This window comes from Acanthochromis polyacanthus, chromosome 5 (genome assembly GCF_021347895.1).
Source record: "Acanthochromis polyacanthus isolate Apoly-LR-REF ecotype Palm Island chromosome 5, KAUST_Apoly_ChrSc, whole genome shotgun sequence".
Classification (NCBI taxonomy): Eukaryota; Metazoa; Chordata; class Actinopteri; family Pomacentridae; genus Acanthochromis; species Acanthochromis polyacanthus.
In genome coordinates this window covers 25,247,404-25,262,765 of record NC_067117.1, presented here as the reverse complement: position 1 = coordinate 25,262,765, position 15,362 = coordinate 25,247,404, and positions in this window count along the sequence as shown.

The window sequence follows — 15,362 nt, the reverse complement described above, 5'->3', positions numbered from 1 at the left end:
TTAGAGGATGGAGCGAACAGATATCAGAGTCTTTGCATCCGTGTTGAATATGTGTGTGTGTGTGTGTGTGTGTGTGTGTGTGTGTGTGTGTGTGTGTGTGTGTGTGTGTGTGTGTGTGTGTGTGTGTGTGTGTGTGTGTGTGTGTGAGGTACATAATAGACACGCTTAAGGATGGTGTTAACATGACCGCCGGTGCAGTAAATTATTGATGAACCTTGGAGCCTTGGGAGGCTTGTAAAGAAGCTTCACCTGGAGGTCAGAATGTCAGCCTCTGATAGCTGTCACAGCTCGCCCTCAGGGCCTGCTCGCTGCTTTCTGACACCATTTAGACATCATACTTAGACAATAAATACATTAAACATGACTGCTGCAAGAAATACTGTATATAAATCAGCCTCAAGAGTCTTCGCGGGATTTAAGAGATTGCATTGTTCTTATGCAAATAAATCCTTGTCTGTGCTGCATGGGATGTTGTGGCTCCTCCGCAGTTTTAGTGTTCTCCCGAATGCTCGGCCTTCTCTCCCTTAATGGGGATGCATTACTTTATCATTTAGGCTAATTACTGCTGAACAAATGGATTCTTGCTGCCTGTCAGCCGGCAGTGTGTAATCATTCTTGACCTACTCACTGAACTCCATGTTTTAAGTATGTGAACTGTATAATATTCGCCCTGCTTAATTATTAATAGGATCAAACAGCGTGGGATGCACCATCCATTTAATCTGTGCTCCTAATAACTGCAGTTGCACAGCCCAGTGGAGTCAACGGAGAGGGAGAGGAAGCCCAGTCGGAGCCAGGATGAGGGAAACTGGAACTACAGCTGATCCAAGCAGACTCCTGTAATAAGATGGGATCAACAGCAACACACTGCCCAATACAGAACCCTGAATATTACAATGAAATTATGGAAAAAGAGGATCATTTTTGGTGAAACATCTGTGTTCTACCACACATATAGTCACATTTTTGCTCATTGTATCCTGTTTGCAGGGATCAGAAAACAAGCTGAGAGATTACAGGGAGATCTCTGTGACAAGTTGTGTTTTGCCTGGTATTTGACGAGCCGGAGAGGTAATGTGAAAAATGTTCAATATGCCAAAAATAAAACCTCCCTGTTTGAGAAAGCAGAGAGCAGAATTCATCTACAAGCATCCAGGAGTCTGGTCGGATGTTGGCGAAGAGTTCTGCAGGGAGCTGATGAGGAAAAAATGTCTGTTGGAAATGGCTGTTTAATGGATGTTGCAAATGTATATGAGGCGCTGTGATCAGAGCCATGGTGATTTCTTTGACATATGGTTGCAGACTGATGAAATTTATCGCGTTGTTATGCTTAGAAGATTTTTTAAAAAATAGGTGTGCAGAGTCTCGTTTCGTAGTCCTGTGTGGCTGACACATACAGTATTAAAGAATAATTCATAGTGTCTGCTCCATTAAGGGAGCTATAATGTGGCTTTATGACTTTGTGGAAAGAAGGAGCAATGGGAAGTCCTAGAAGACATGATATATGAACCATGGACTGTATGTAAAAGATGGATGTAGCCGTCCAGATCTTGAACATGTAGCCAATGTCAAAGACTCTTAAACCTGCAAGCTTTCTCATGGTCAGCAGGGGGCGACTCCTCTGGTTGCACAAAGAAGTCTGACTGTATAGAAATCGAAGAGAAATTGATCCTACTTCTCACTTGATTTGCTACTTTAGTGACTCAATAACTAGTTTCAAGACTTTTTAAGTACAATCATGGTCCAATTTAGAGTAAAATAGGCAATAGTGCAGGGTTAGTTTAGGGTGGGACAATCTCGGAAATGACATGTCATTGCTTTTATTTGCCTGTGCGTATATGGCTTTTTAAATTCAAAACATGTTAAGAATATCCATAATATGTGACAAGGTGAATGTTTCTGAAAAAATTAATCACCCTTACCAGCGGTTGTTTCAATTTAAGCGGCAACAGTGGCAGTGATTTAATAAGAGTCCTGTGCTCCAGGACATCTTTGTGTCCCTGGTAGAATAATTGTTCACTTATTTCACTACAATTTCCAAGTAGTACTAACAATGAGCTTTATTAGTCTCATTTTTACTAACTGCTTCATGTGCATCATCAATTGTAAATGGAAACTTGTTTATAGAATGGTGAAAGCAGGAAGGCAGACATTTACCAGAATATCTAAAAACCATTACTTTTTGTTCAGTTGTTGTCAGATTAAAATGAATATTCGAGTCAGATCATGCTGCTGTGAGTGATTAGTGCTTTCCTCATTTGGACACAAAGTTTGTTCCACTGACAGCCCCGGAGGACTGCTCTATCTGAGCCGCCGAGCATCATTCACGCTGCAGCTCATGCACCAGGCTGACAGCTTGGCACGGCTCCAAACTTGTGTTTCCATTTGGGAGCCATCCAAACAAAACCTTGAGTGCTCAGCCAAGCTCCTAATGAGCGATCCAGGGAACTGGAGTTAGGCTAACATGAACTCGTTCACTTGGGGCGACCCCGGGCTTCAGGAGCTTTTTTTCCCCCTAGATTTCCAACATCACAGCGTAGGAAAAGGAATCCACTCCCAGGTCGAGCTGTTTCTCTACAATGTACTCACTTCACAAGATTACTTAGCCCCAAAGAACACAGTTTGACAGCTTTGCCATTCAGTGTTTGAGGTAGAGATGAAATAATGAAGTGCTGAAAGCGTGACTTTCAACTCTTCTTCCAACTGGGGAACCTGCGCTGCCAGTGTACATTTGCAAGTATGCCTCTGTTGCTGCTGCTAGGGCTGTCAAATTAAACGGTTACAACACCTAAAAATCTGCCTCCTCTTTACAGTGTCACAGCAGTAGTACTTCTCCAGATTTTCCAGTCATGATGAGGACGTCTTTGCTGTGCAACAACACAGCAACAACGCCGGAGACTGTACACGTTATGCACCAAAACGCTGAGACAAAGATTTTTTTTCAAGGAGCAGCGCTCACAGATTGACAGAGGAGGAGACCATTTCATAAAGCATCTGATGTCAGGAAGGGAGCGCAATGTTATCACCTCACAGATAACATAATCTGTTGCTTTGGCTGGGGTTTACAGGGATTCCACCTGTCAGTGCTTGTGAAGTTGCTCATAAAACCCCAATGTTTATCTGGGTTCTAGATAGTGATTTTCGAGGCTTCTGATCTTCACGGAGGCGACGGCGAACACAGCAGCAATGCCACAGCTGCTGCCTGCGCCGCTGCAGCTGCAGCGCTCCTAACAGAGACTGATAATGAAGACGCCACAGAAGAAGAAGAGGAGGCGGTGGTGGAGGAGGGGGATTAGAAATCTGAAGGGAGGGAAAATATAGGTGCTTCTGCTGTGACATTTAATTCACAAGTGAGTGGTTGTTATGCACTGGTGTGATTGAAAAGTGCCTTAGCTGCTGCCTGATTATCTTCCAAGGCTTGCATGTAGCTGTGAAAACCCCTCTTCTCTGCAGCAGGGAGCATAATGAGATGTTGAGAGGAGATAGAGCACAGTATGTATGAGCCCCAGTCTTATTTCAGGCTCCGGTGAGGATGGTTGTCTGGATTCAAGAGCGGGGGTGGAAGTATGGGGGCATATGGGATGTTACGATCATGTTGAAGATGTCAGTACCTACAAGGGCTGTGAGCAGTGCCAGCCGACGGTGCCCTGTTGCCAACTGGCACAACCAGTGCTGCATATTGAGCGTCTCTCCTGCAGCGCCCACAGAGCACCGTGGGCCCCTCAGAGTCAGTGAGCCAGTGAATCATTTATGTTCTCGCTTCAACTTGCCAACGCTTGTATGACACGCTTTTTGCGATGTACTGTAAAGGAGATTTAGGGGGTAAGACAAATATAACAGCAGAGTGGAAAACGCTGTAGCTCGGCTTTGTTGCAGCAGTCATGAATTGCAGTTTTGTTTACATCACCAGCCAGCCAGCCAGCCAGCCAGCCTCCGTCTTCCCTCACAGCCTCAGTCAGACTGATATTTTCACAGTCTGATTGAGATGCAGGGGACTTACTGGCAGGGGAAAAAAAAAGATCGGCCCACTTTCTCTACATCACCTTGCTACTCCTCACCACACCACCCCAACCAGCCAAGACAGAATGAAGTGAAGGGGGTGTCTGTTGGCTTAAAGATAGAAATTGCCTCTGCTCCTCTCATATATTTCATCAGCATTGGAACTCACCTCCATTCTTGGGAATTAATGGCTAGGATTTCTATGAATGTGAAAGCAGGCTGCTGTGCTGTTATGCACCTCTGCTGCTTCGTGCTGCCGTGGAAACAGGGAGGTAGCTGGCCACAGCAGATAGACCTTCAACTAAAAATCATTAATACACTCTCATCGTCTTAGTGAGTCTACAGTGACTTGATAACGTTTCATGCATTTTACATTTACCATTGCTCTTCCAGTGTTTCTGTAATACTCAGTAGAGGCTTTTAGTCTGTGTAGTCGGTTACTCCTGATCTCGAAGCTCCACTCGTAAAAAAAATAAACCAATTAATTATTTTTACTAGACACTTGTTAGCTGTTGACTTATCAACAAGTTGCCAATTCAATTTCACTAAATGCAGAATTTTAAGTTATCCAGCCCCGTGTATTGCCAATCTTTGTCACTGTTAAGGAAATTGTAACACATTCTAGAAATACTAACAGTTAAATGGAAAGATGGACACCTGTCTCATGGTTGTTTCATGTATGTGAAGTAGGTAGAAAACAGCCAATCCTAAAGGATTTACAAACGTATTTCCTTTTAAAGATCTCTCTTAATTAATAAACAAACAGAAATTGAACAGAAACATTAATTTCTGTCATCCTGTTGTTATAGGAGATTCAGGGAAATCACTACACCCGGACAAGAAATACTTGGCGTTCATGTCATAACCACTACTTTTCATTTTTGTATCCTAGTTTCTGAACAAATTATACAAATGAGCAAAACATGAATCAGTTACTGTTCTTGGACGTTTTTTGGTAGAAAGCCAGGCAAGCTGTTTCCCCTTGTTTCAAGTCATAATGCTAAGCTAAGCTAGTTGCCTCCTGACTTCAGCTCCACTCTGGACATGAGAACCTAGTATTGGGGGAGCGTTAGACCATTCTACAAAGTGCTGTGCAGAATTTTAAAAATGGCACTGGACAATCAAAACTTTCAAAATGTCTGTGCAGCAGGTTGCTCCTTGAAGGTTGTTGTTTCATACAGTAAAGGGGTTTTACAAAATGCTAACAGGCAGGTGGCATAACGGTAGGAGCAAGCTTGGCCAATGGCGAGCTTATACGTGGAATCTGCATTTGGTGAGTCAGACTGTACTTTATGTACATAGTTGTAGTACATTTGTTTGGGTTCGTGTCACGTCAATTTCATCATCTCTACAAGTCCAAAACTGTCTGCATCTCAAAATTTCTGTCAAACAAAGCTACAAGGCCAATAGCATGTGGGCTCAGTACGAATGTCAAAGTGTGGAAAAGTCGTGTAACTAATTGTACTATGCATTTTACAGTTTTCTATGAGCATGTTCACAAGAGAGTATAATAAAAGCTTTACCTTTCCAGCTTATCAATAATGTAATTCGTATAATCATAAAATCTATTATCATGAATACTATGTGACGGCCCCGTGTATTTGTCTAGATAGAGGAACTAATGATATCTGTTCTCGCTAAGGTGCTGAGATTGGTTGCACAAAATCACTGAGATGTGGAGCACCTGGGCCCGCTGCTCCACCTCCACTATATAGGTGGCTTCCAGTGACCTGTCTTGGCTCTCTCTGCTGCCGGCTCCAGTCGCCCGAGCCGCATGCACCATTTGTTTAGTTTCTTTTGTTAGTGCACCCTTCAACACCTCACACCACATGATTTCCACACAGCCACATACACACTACTGATATTACAGACAAGACACACGCCATGCTTGCAGTTATTCTTTATCTTACTTTAATTTGTAATAAATTACTTGATTATTTTGGAAAGCGGACTCCTCCCGTTCTTTTGTCGTGGCCATTGAGCCGGGTTATGACAACTACAATTATTGCAGTCATGTAATTAGACATCTTATAGCATCCCGGTACAAGCTCCTAAATTCAGATCAAAAGGCTTCACTCAGCTGGCTGATTATACAACAGTGTAATCTCTTCTTGCTGTTCTTTGTTTGACCTGGCATTCAGATTTACCCACAGGGATTAGCCATACATGCATTTTATCAGTGAGTACTAGGGTCAGGCTAAAAGGGCAGCTTGGTTGTAGTCCAGCTGGGAGATTCAGTAATTCATGCACCTCCTCTGGGACCTCTCTCTCTCTCCCTGCAGGTTTGGAAGGAATACCTTCAGCAGGTGACCTCACAGAAGTATTCTTATCAGAACCAAGTAGGCTGGTCAGTGTGGATGACTGGCGGCTAGACACTGGGCTCCTCATAAATCTGTCAGTGTCTCATGTTGCCGCTGAATGTGAAGCCAGCAGCCAGTCATTCTCTCTGACTGTCAGAACGTTCAGTAGGTCAAAGCTGAAAGTAGGTCAAAGGTAAATCGGGGGTTTTGTTTAATGGCTTTCATTTACTCCATTATGATCAGGAACAATATTAGTACCAGCACCTCATGATCCCTTTTAGCAGTGCATAGTAACAGTGCTCTAATTTATTCCCTCGAACCAAACTCCTCGGATGGAACAGGCACGTCTTTGTCACATTGACATTAACACAACAAACATATATTAGACAGTAAAATCTGTACTGTCCCTAAATCTGAGCCTCAAATATTCCCTATTGGTACTTTTGGCACCAATGAGGCTGAGCAATATGTTCCCTGGATAGGAAAGTGCCCTCATTAAAGGAAACACAGACCACCCTTGAGAAAGCTTCATCCATGGCTGTTGGTATTATAGAAATATGAACATGTTCCATCTCTGCAAATGATTAATTTTACCATCATTACAAAATATTTTGGATGTGGAGAAACTATCCATCAATCTTTGTATGAACCTCAGAATAGATATTTTACAAATGGGTTTCACTTCATAGCCTCACCGGTGCCTGTGTGTGTCTTTGTGTCTGTGTTTTTGGCCATTATTCAAGAGACGATTGTACGCACACCCAGACAGGATACCTGGCAGATGGGGAGTTTTCCTTGAACGTGACTTTGTTGGCAGATCTCTGCCCGTCAAGCTTCCAAGGAGGAAGCAGACAAATGCAGGAAGGGTTCAGTCAATCAAATACCTTGTATCTGTTTCACAGCCAACCAGTGGAAATCCAGGCTCAATCTCATCTGCACAGCAGGAGAGCTGGAAAACACACTCGCTTGGGCTTAGTGTGCAATCAGAGCCAGATTGTCCTTGCATTACTGGCATCAAACAAGACAGAATAAGCAGAGGAAACATTCAAAATAAAGCCTCTTACAAAAGAATGTTTGTTTATTTTAACTACGTCATTATTTTTCACACTTTTCAGTTCAGATTTGACAAAATTTGATAAAGGGATCTGACCAATTGCTGATGTCAGATGAGAATTTTGAACAATGAAGATCTAATAGAACAGGCAAAAAAAATAATAATAGTATTTTAGGTTTGAAAATCCTGAAATATAGAAGGACAAGTTGATAAATTCTAAGGTTGGGCTGAGACACATGCACACATAAGAGCTCAAGAAAGCCACACTTTTCATATAGAGTGCATTTAAGATCGAAAAACATCTAAATTATATAAGAACCAAGTGGAAAAACACCCTCACCTGTGGTGTTATGGGTGACCAAGGAGACAGAACATCAATAACACATGGAGAAATGCTTCTGCACAAAAAAACCCCAAAAAAACAGAAACAGCTGCTTTTCTTCCAGCCTGATGTTGACACATGAAACTATTGATTTAAATCTACAGGCTGTAAAATGTCATCAGCAACCTTCGGAGATTGATGAAGAGTTGTAAAAACTTTATGATCTGAGATACAACAAAGCTTAAAAACGCACCCAGCAAGAGAAGTGTGAGCAGTCTATTACTTTTTATGGTCCAACTGTGCCATCTTGTGGTTAAAGTTGCTGTAAAGAAAAAAAAAGTTTTCCTTGAACTCTATCCTTGCTCCTGAGCTATAAACTGTCTTAGAATAAATCAGTGGTTCGGCTCCAGTTATTCCCTCAGAGCTGGAACCTGTTGTGACAGCAGCCCTAGTCCCAGTCAATTAGGCCATTGATTGAGTTGTCAGGGGCGGAGGGGAGTGATGATATGATGTGATCAGTGGTGACACCCAGTGGTAATGTGTCGCTCCTGGTGTTTGCTGCTCCATCCAGCTCATTTGGCCCGTGTATCTCCCTCCACTTAATCAGATATGACAACCTCCCCGGGCCTCCACTTATGAAACAATCACAGGCTACCGGCCGACCCGTCGCACCCGAATCCGTCCTCTTGTTGAACGTTGGCCATTAAGGGGGATGATGTGTGCCTCTTTGCTCATTTGTGCTCTCCTCTTAATTGTAAACACATTATTCTCAAGACAGCCTTGGAAACACAGCAGATGTCTAATTGGCGTGTTAATTATCATTATGCGCCACTTATGAGTCTGTCGACAGCACTCTGGCTCTAAACCGGAGCTGCTGTCAGATGGCACAGGAGTTTTCTCCACACCATCTTTGAGGCTCCCTAAACTCACTGATTAGATCCACGTCTCATCATCAAGACATAATGTCAAACAGGCGATGACTCTTCCAGCATGTCCAGAAAAACAGAACTGTTAGAGGGCCACTGGTTATAGAAGTGGTTCCTCAGTGTGACAGACTAGACATACTAGAAGTCAACTCTCCATTTCAGCACCAGCTAGGGCAGGTTTTGTGGAGCAGCAGGCAGTGCAGGCATCTGTCTCTAGGAGGCTCTTCAGACTCCTGTCATCCTGTCTTTCCTTTTGTCACCAGTAGAGGAAGTGCCACTTCACCTTCTGTCTCCTGCTGTCTGCTCGTCCTGCTGTAGATATAATTACATCTGATCATGTATGAGCAGTCCAAAACAAGAAATGGGACAAATATCTGAAGAATATGACATGAAGTAACCCTTTGTCCCACCCTAAGAGAAGATTTTACTGCCTTCTGTCTCCCAAACTGAAATCCATCTCTTTCTCTTACGGATTCAGACATGTGTTAACCATATTTGAAGTCTCTTGAATTGTACTGAAGGTGTCCACTTTATTCTTCCAAAGATATCCCCTTATTTAAATTTTTGATGACATTGTACCAGAGCGCTGTCTGACAAATCTCTCACACTGCAGGTATTCAACGAAACTCAAGTGACTGTGAAGGCCGTAGCAGATGACTCACGCCATTTTCATACCAGATACAGAGCTTCAGAAGGTTTTCTTTCTGTATCCTTTCTAATATTCACCTATTCTTATTTCTGCCTTTAATATCTCACCCGTCTGTCTGCCTTTTACACTACATTACATTTGAATGTGGCATACAGGGAGTTTCATTTAAATTTATGCTTTAAAAAAGCAGTAGCAAAAAGGTTGATATAAGTATTACTTTAACACTGAAATCACAACTATTGAATGGATTGACATTAAAAGTTGGTCAGCAAATCACAGATAGCTACAGCATTAACTCTCTGGACTCCTGTTTAGCTCCACTGGCAGGTTAACTTGTCATTTATCCAACAAAAATATGAAAATTTTAGACATATATTCATCGTTCTCAGATGAAGTATCTTAAAGATAAGTTTTCCTCTTCTGCCATGAGACTGACATTTCTGGTTTGGAGGGTAAAATCACAACAAATGGATGGATTTACAGGAAATTTAGGTGCACACATTCATGGATTCAGGGTCTTCTAAGGATGAATTGGAATGAGTCTTAGGGTTTTGTTTTGAGACATACTTGTGTCAAATTTTCATGACCAAACTACCTGACAGAACCGTTGGTGTTACCGTGGTTTCAGAGCCCTTTGTATTACATCCGTGCTTTAAAATTCACACAAATACACACCATCCGCTCACGCCTGCCTTTCCTAAAATAACTGACACATGACTCTACCATTTTAGCTGTAGATTTCATAACTTAAATGTCTTGAATTTTAAATGAAGCCTCTCAAAAAGCCATATGTCTTGCAACAGATTAAATGCTGTAATTCTTTTCCCTCCAACATGAGAGAGCGGATCTCTTTAGCTCACACATCCCTCTTCCGACCCTCAGATGGGTATCTCCTCCTCTCAACGGGCCGATATTTATAGGATAGCCATCTGAATAATTGATCTAGAAGTTGAAGAAGGAGGCCGCTGCGTCACGGCGGCACAAAGAAAAGCCGGATAGCTGCGCCGGATGGAGTTACTGGAGCAGAAGTTTCTGACAAAGATGGATGAGTGAGTGCTGCACTCTGCTCCCCTCTTTGCTACCGAGCTGACAGCTATTTGGAGCTCATGGTAGGATTCCTTCATTCTTCATTATTCTCCCCTACGTGCTGTGAAGAAGACAGTTGCTGTTCGAGAGCGTAATTTCATTTAACCACATTATTACAAATGTTTGAACTCTGGCACATCAGTATAAATTTGCACACATTTGCACACATTAAGCTGCTTCCGTGGGAGTTTTACGCTGTAGAAAATGCAGAGCGGGTGTACAGTGCATTCATGATGATACAAATTCATTTTCTGTTTCTTGCTGTCCTGACTTCTCTTGTGCTTCATCGCCGCACTATCAACCCCTGTTAGGGCAACTCAACACCGGTGGCCACTTCCGTTTTGGACTCATGAAATACTCCTTTAATGAACACCAGCACCAAGGTCGTGCAACTGGCAAGCAAAATAGCAGCGGCGTCGTGTGCAGCGAGAAATTGAAAAATCATAAAAATGTCACATGAATATTCAGGCTGCCGGAGACGGACAACAACAGCTGTGCCCTTACATCTTCATCTTCATCCTTCCACATCATCCTAATTATGGGGATATGTTAATTGGGCATCTGTTGCCTGGAGTCAAATTCATCTTTTTATCTCTCTCTCTCCCCCTCTGTGACTGGCTGAGCTGCCTCTAAGGGTGGAATCAGCTCTCTGTCCGACGTTGCACCACCACCAGCATTTTAAATGTGCACACACCCACATGCTTGCATGCATGGAAGCTGTGAGCTGCAGCCGCTTACAGTGTGCACTTATCTCACGCTAGTCAGCTCTTGTGAATGCCAAGATGCACGCATGCAGCATATGGAGGTGGCTGCAATCTTTGTCAGTTGTATGTGGTTGAAGGCGTCAGCTGGAGCTGTGAAGCAAGCTGTGAAACCAAGTCAATTAAGGAAACATGAAATTTTCAGGGAGTAAATATGCAACACACCGGCTGCTGTTCCTCTCTTCGACGTGGATATAATGTAACACGCTGCCATTTGGTGGGTTGCTTTTATTCAAAGTGCCTTGCAGTTCTGTGAGAGCCTGATTTTTTCTCCTTTTTTTTTTGCATGTGGCAGCGAATCAAACATTTAATCCTGGCTGGCAGTGTCGGTACCAGCCAGATAGCTGTGCTCTCTAGTAAAGGAGCAGTGTTAGAAGGTAATGTCAGATGAATTTTCACAGAGAAAGTGAGTGCTGGAGTGTCACTTTGTGATAAATGTTTAAGAGGCTCTTCAGTTTGCTGTCCTCCCATCACGTCTCGGGCTTGGAGGATGGGAGGCAGGTGTGTGTGGCTGAGAAGCCACTTCATCTCCTCCCATGATCCCCGGTGTGACAGGCTGAACACATTCAAACATAAACCTCAGGTATCTGCTGCAAGTTTACATCATTATTTGCTACACAAGGCTTGCTCAGTTATATATGCTGCCGTTCAAAAGTTTGGGGTCACTCAGACAATTTCATGTTTTCCATGAAACTCACACTTTTATTCATCTGTTAACATAACTACACAAGGGTTTACTAATCATCAATGAGCCTTTCAACACCATTAACTAATATAATGTAGCATTAGAACACAGGAGTGATGGTTTCTGGAAATGTTCCTCTGTACCTCTATTTAGATATTCCATTAAAAATCAGTCGTATTTCTCACTAATTTAATGCTATCTTCAATGAAAGAAAAGCTTTTCTTTCAGAATAAAGACATTTCTAAGTGACCCCAAACCTTTGGACGGTAGCGTTTTATATCATTGGGATGTATGATTCAGAACATTGAGCACATGTCTCAACATTATTGTTAAAAATATAGAACTTTAACAATATGATGAGGAAATTACTTTCTGTACTTACGGCCGAATTCAAATTCTAAGGGTAATTCTGCAGTGGACAAGTAGTTCCCACACTTACTGTAAGTCACAGCAACACTTAGATGGTTATTTTTTCCCATTGCAGACCTTCAATCATCTGAGACTGTTGAGATCTGAGATCCATCAATAATTCTCTACAGTGGCACATTCTGGCACAGTTTGCTCCAACAATCTCTATTTCTGACTGTTATGTAGTTGGAAAATTCTTGTGCCAGCAAGTATCCCTGAGCTTTCATCAGTTCTAGCTGCCATACAACTGATTGGGTTTACGTATTGTGTTATGGCCTCTGGTGCTTGTGTGGACTTTTGTAGCCTTTGTGTGGGGAGACGGCTTGTGTAAACTCAGGTACAGCAGGCTGAAGATTATGCTCCAGACCCCACCTGTCTGACCTCAGGGATGATTGGTCTGGAGCTCCAGACATCCTCTCGTCCTCCCCCCACCACCCACTGATGTGGCTGATTAGTCCACAATCCAGTTTCCTCCTCCAACCAGACTGCAGCAATCACCACACCCGGCTGTAAATCTACAATCAACCTCACAGTTAAGATGGTGGTAATTTAGTGGGAGCACTTCGCCTTGTTGTGTCTCGTGTCTGTGTTTCTTGTTTGATGTAACTTGCGTTTGGAGCTGCATAACTAGTTTAGGAGTTACTCGAGTCTTGTGTTTTCTGTCCTCCGAGGCACTTTGTTTTTGTTCACTTGCAGTAATTTGTTCATTAATTTTATTAGTCGCATGGCTGTCTTTAAGTTTGGATAGGAAGTTTATTTCTGTTATTTTGTTTCAGCTAGTTTTTAACAACTCTGTTAGCCTTCATTTGGTTTTAATTAGTTCTATAAGTTAGCTGAACCCACCAGCTCTGTTTTCTTCATTGCATTCTCACCATTTCACTTGTTAATTACGTCACTAAGCAACAAATTGCTTTCCCCGACCAATAACCCCTGGTTTTCTGTTACTACCCTAGACAGCTGGGTTGTAATAATGTTGATTTAATTTTAAACCATAATAGAAAGTACTGTTACTGTAAAAAGTGAGATAAAATGGTTTTATAAAAGTAAAATTTTAAAATGGAAACAAATCTTGAAGCACCATTAATCCTGTTGTTAGGTCAACCCAGGGTGCTGCAGTACCCAGTTTGGCAATTCCTACTGCAGATTTAAAGGTGGAGTTTGCAATTCTAGAAAAGGAATTGGTCTCGAAGTTAACTGAGGCGTAGTCAATTAAATATAGTTTCTAACCTGCACCTCGTGTGTCACAGAATCTAATATCAGTCTGTGTGAAGCAAATTTTCACATTAAGTCATCATCTGGTTTTCTTCTTGTCATCTCCTGTGTGGTTGCCTTCCCATAGACATTCCTAAAATCGATGTTATGTTTCTGTATGTGCTGCTATTCAGACAGAAGAAATCTCTTCTGTCTATCCTTAAACCAGAGCTTTATTTGACAGTTCTCTTATTTAGACACATGAATTTCTAGTATATATTATGACTTTCAACCGTTTGATTATTTACCATCATTACATTTAGTATGCGTGATTCTATATTTCTACATGTATCAGGCAGGGGCTTATCTTTTGTCAGCTCCTCACATCCACTGTTCACATCATATTTACAATCCAACCTCTTCATTTAAGTAACACATTTGCGCTTTTTTTCCCTCAGTATTGTTCTTCGACTGCAGCGACACCTCAGCTTCTCTGCTTCCACTGTCCTCCCTGGAGGCTGGACAGTGTTCATTTGCAACTGTGTTACATGGCGGTTTGCCGTTAGCACTCTGTGGCGATGCATCCCCTGCTCAATTAGCCGTGCTGACGCCAACGCCTCCCAGAAAATACCTCGGAGGCAGACAAGATGAAGCAGCACAGGATCTTGGGAGGCGAAGGACTATTTTGAGTGACTCACAGCTTTGGCTCATTGCCCACGTAAAAGGTGTGTTGGGCGTGTGTGTAGAGTGTGTATAGAGACCCACTTGTTTGACTGCTCTTCCCCATGAGAAACAGAGTCCTTGAGAAATTGCTCTTTTGTGCATTTCAAGAACACAAAGGCTCTCAAATCTACATGCTCTGGTAGACCTAATCTTTCTTTGCTATCAAGGTCACGTAGGTAAGAGACAGCTGGAAATGTAATATTGTATTATATGTGTGTACTTTATCATCCTGAAAGAAAACATGGATCTGTTTGTGAGAAGTTCTGCAAATATGTCAGAATAAGCAAGCCCGATTTTCATGTGCGATCTCTGAGCATGATGTTAGAATAGCTATCTGGGAAATTTACATTTGATCAAATGTCTGTGACTCCAAAATCCTTTAGCAAGCACCAAAGATAAAGACAAAACACACATGAAATGATTCACCCTCTCAGCTAAATTAAGCTGTCTTAAAATTGTGACCAAATCTTGGTAAAAATAGCATCACTACAGAGAAAACAACACGATTCTAACGTGAACATGGCAGTATTGCAGACTGATTAGACAGAAGCTTTCAGTGAAGCACAGAGGGAGGATGGAAAACTGCAGAATGCCTGTGAACAACAAAACAATGATGCATTAAACCTAAAATCTGAGAAATATTCTCTACAGTAATGAGAATATCCATCCAAAAATCTAGGAAAAACCGTCTCATATAAATTCAGCAAACGAAAAGCTGTCGACAGAAAGCCTCCAAAGTAACTACTGGGCTTTGCAAAAGTTCTGTTACACTCGGTTTCGTGATCTTTAGAGACGTTTACATGTTGGAGTGAAAAATTGCATTAAATAAACTGAAAGTTCTACCTTATAGGCAGGTGTCCTTGATACAAATTTTTTTCTCCGGTGAAGTTGTATCAAGATGGAAGTCAAAAGAGTTGAGATATCTGCTCTCCTTTGTGCTGAACATCAGCCGGATGACCGTCCACAGAGTTGCGGAGAGGCTAAAGAATGGTGAAGACCTGAAAGATCTTCACCATTCTTGAAAGATCACTGAAAGATCTTCACCATTCTTGAGCCTCTCCGTGACTCTGTGGACGGTCATCCGGCTGATGTTCAGCTGCTTGGCTCTATCAGACTTGTTGTGGCCAGCATGAAGGAGAGCAGATATCTCAACTCTTTTGACTTCCATCTTGATACAACTTCACCGGAGAAAAAAATTGTATTAAGGACACCTGCCTATAAGGTAGAACTTTCAGTTTATTTAATGGAATTTTTCACT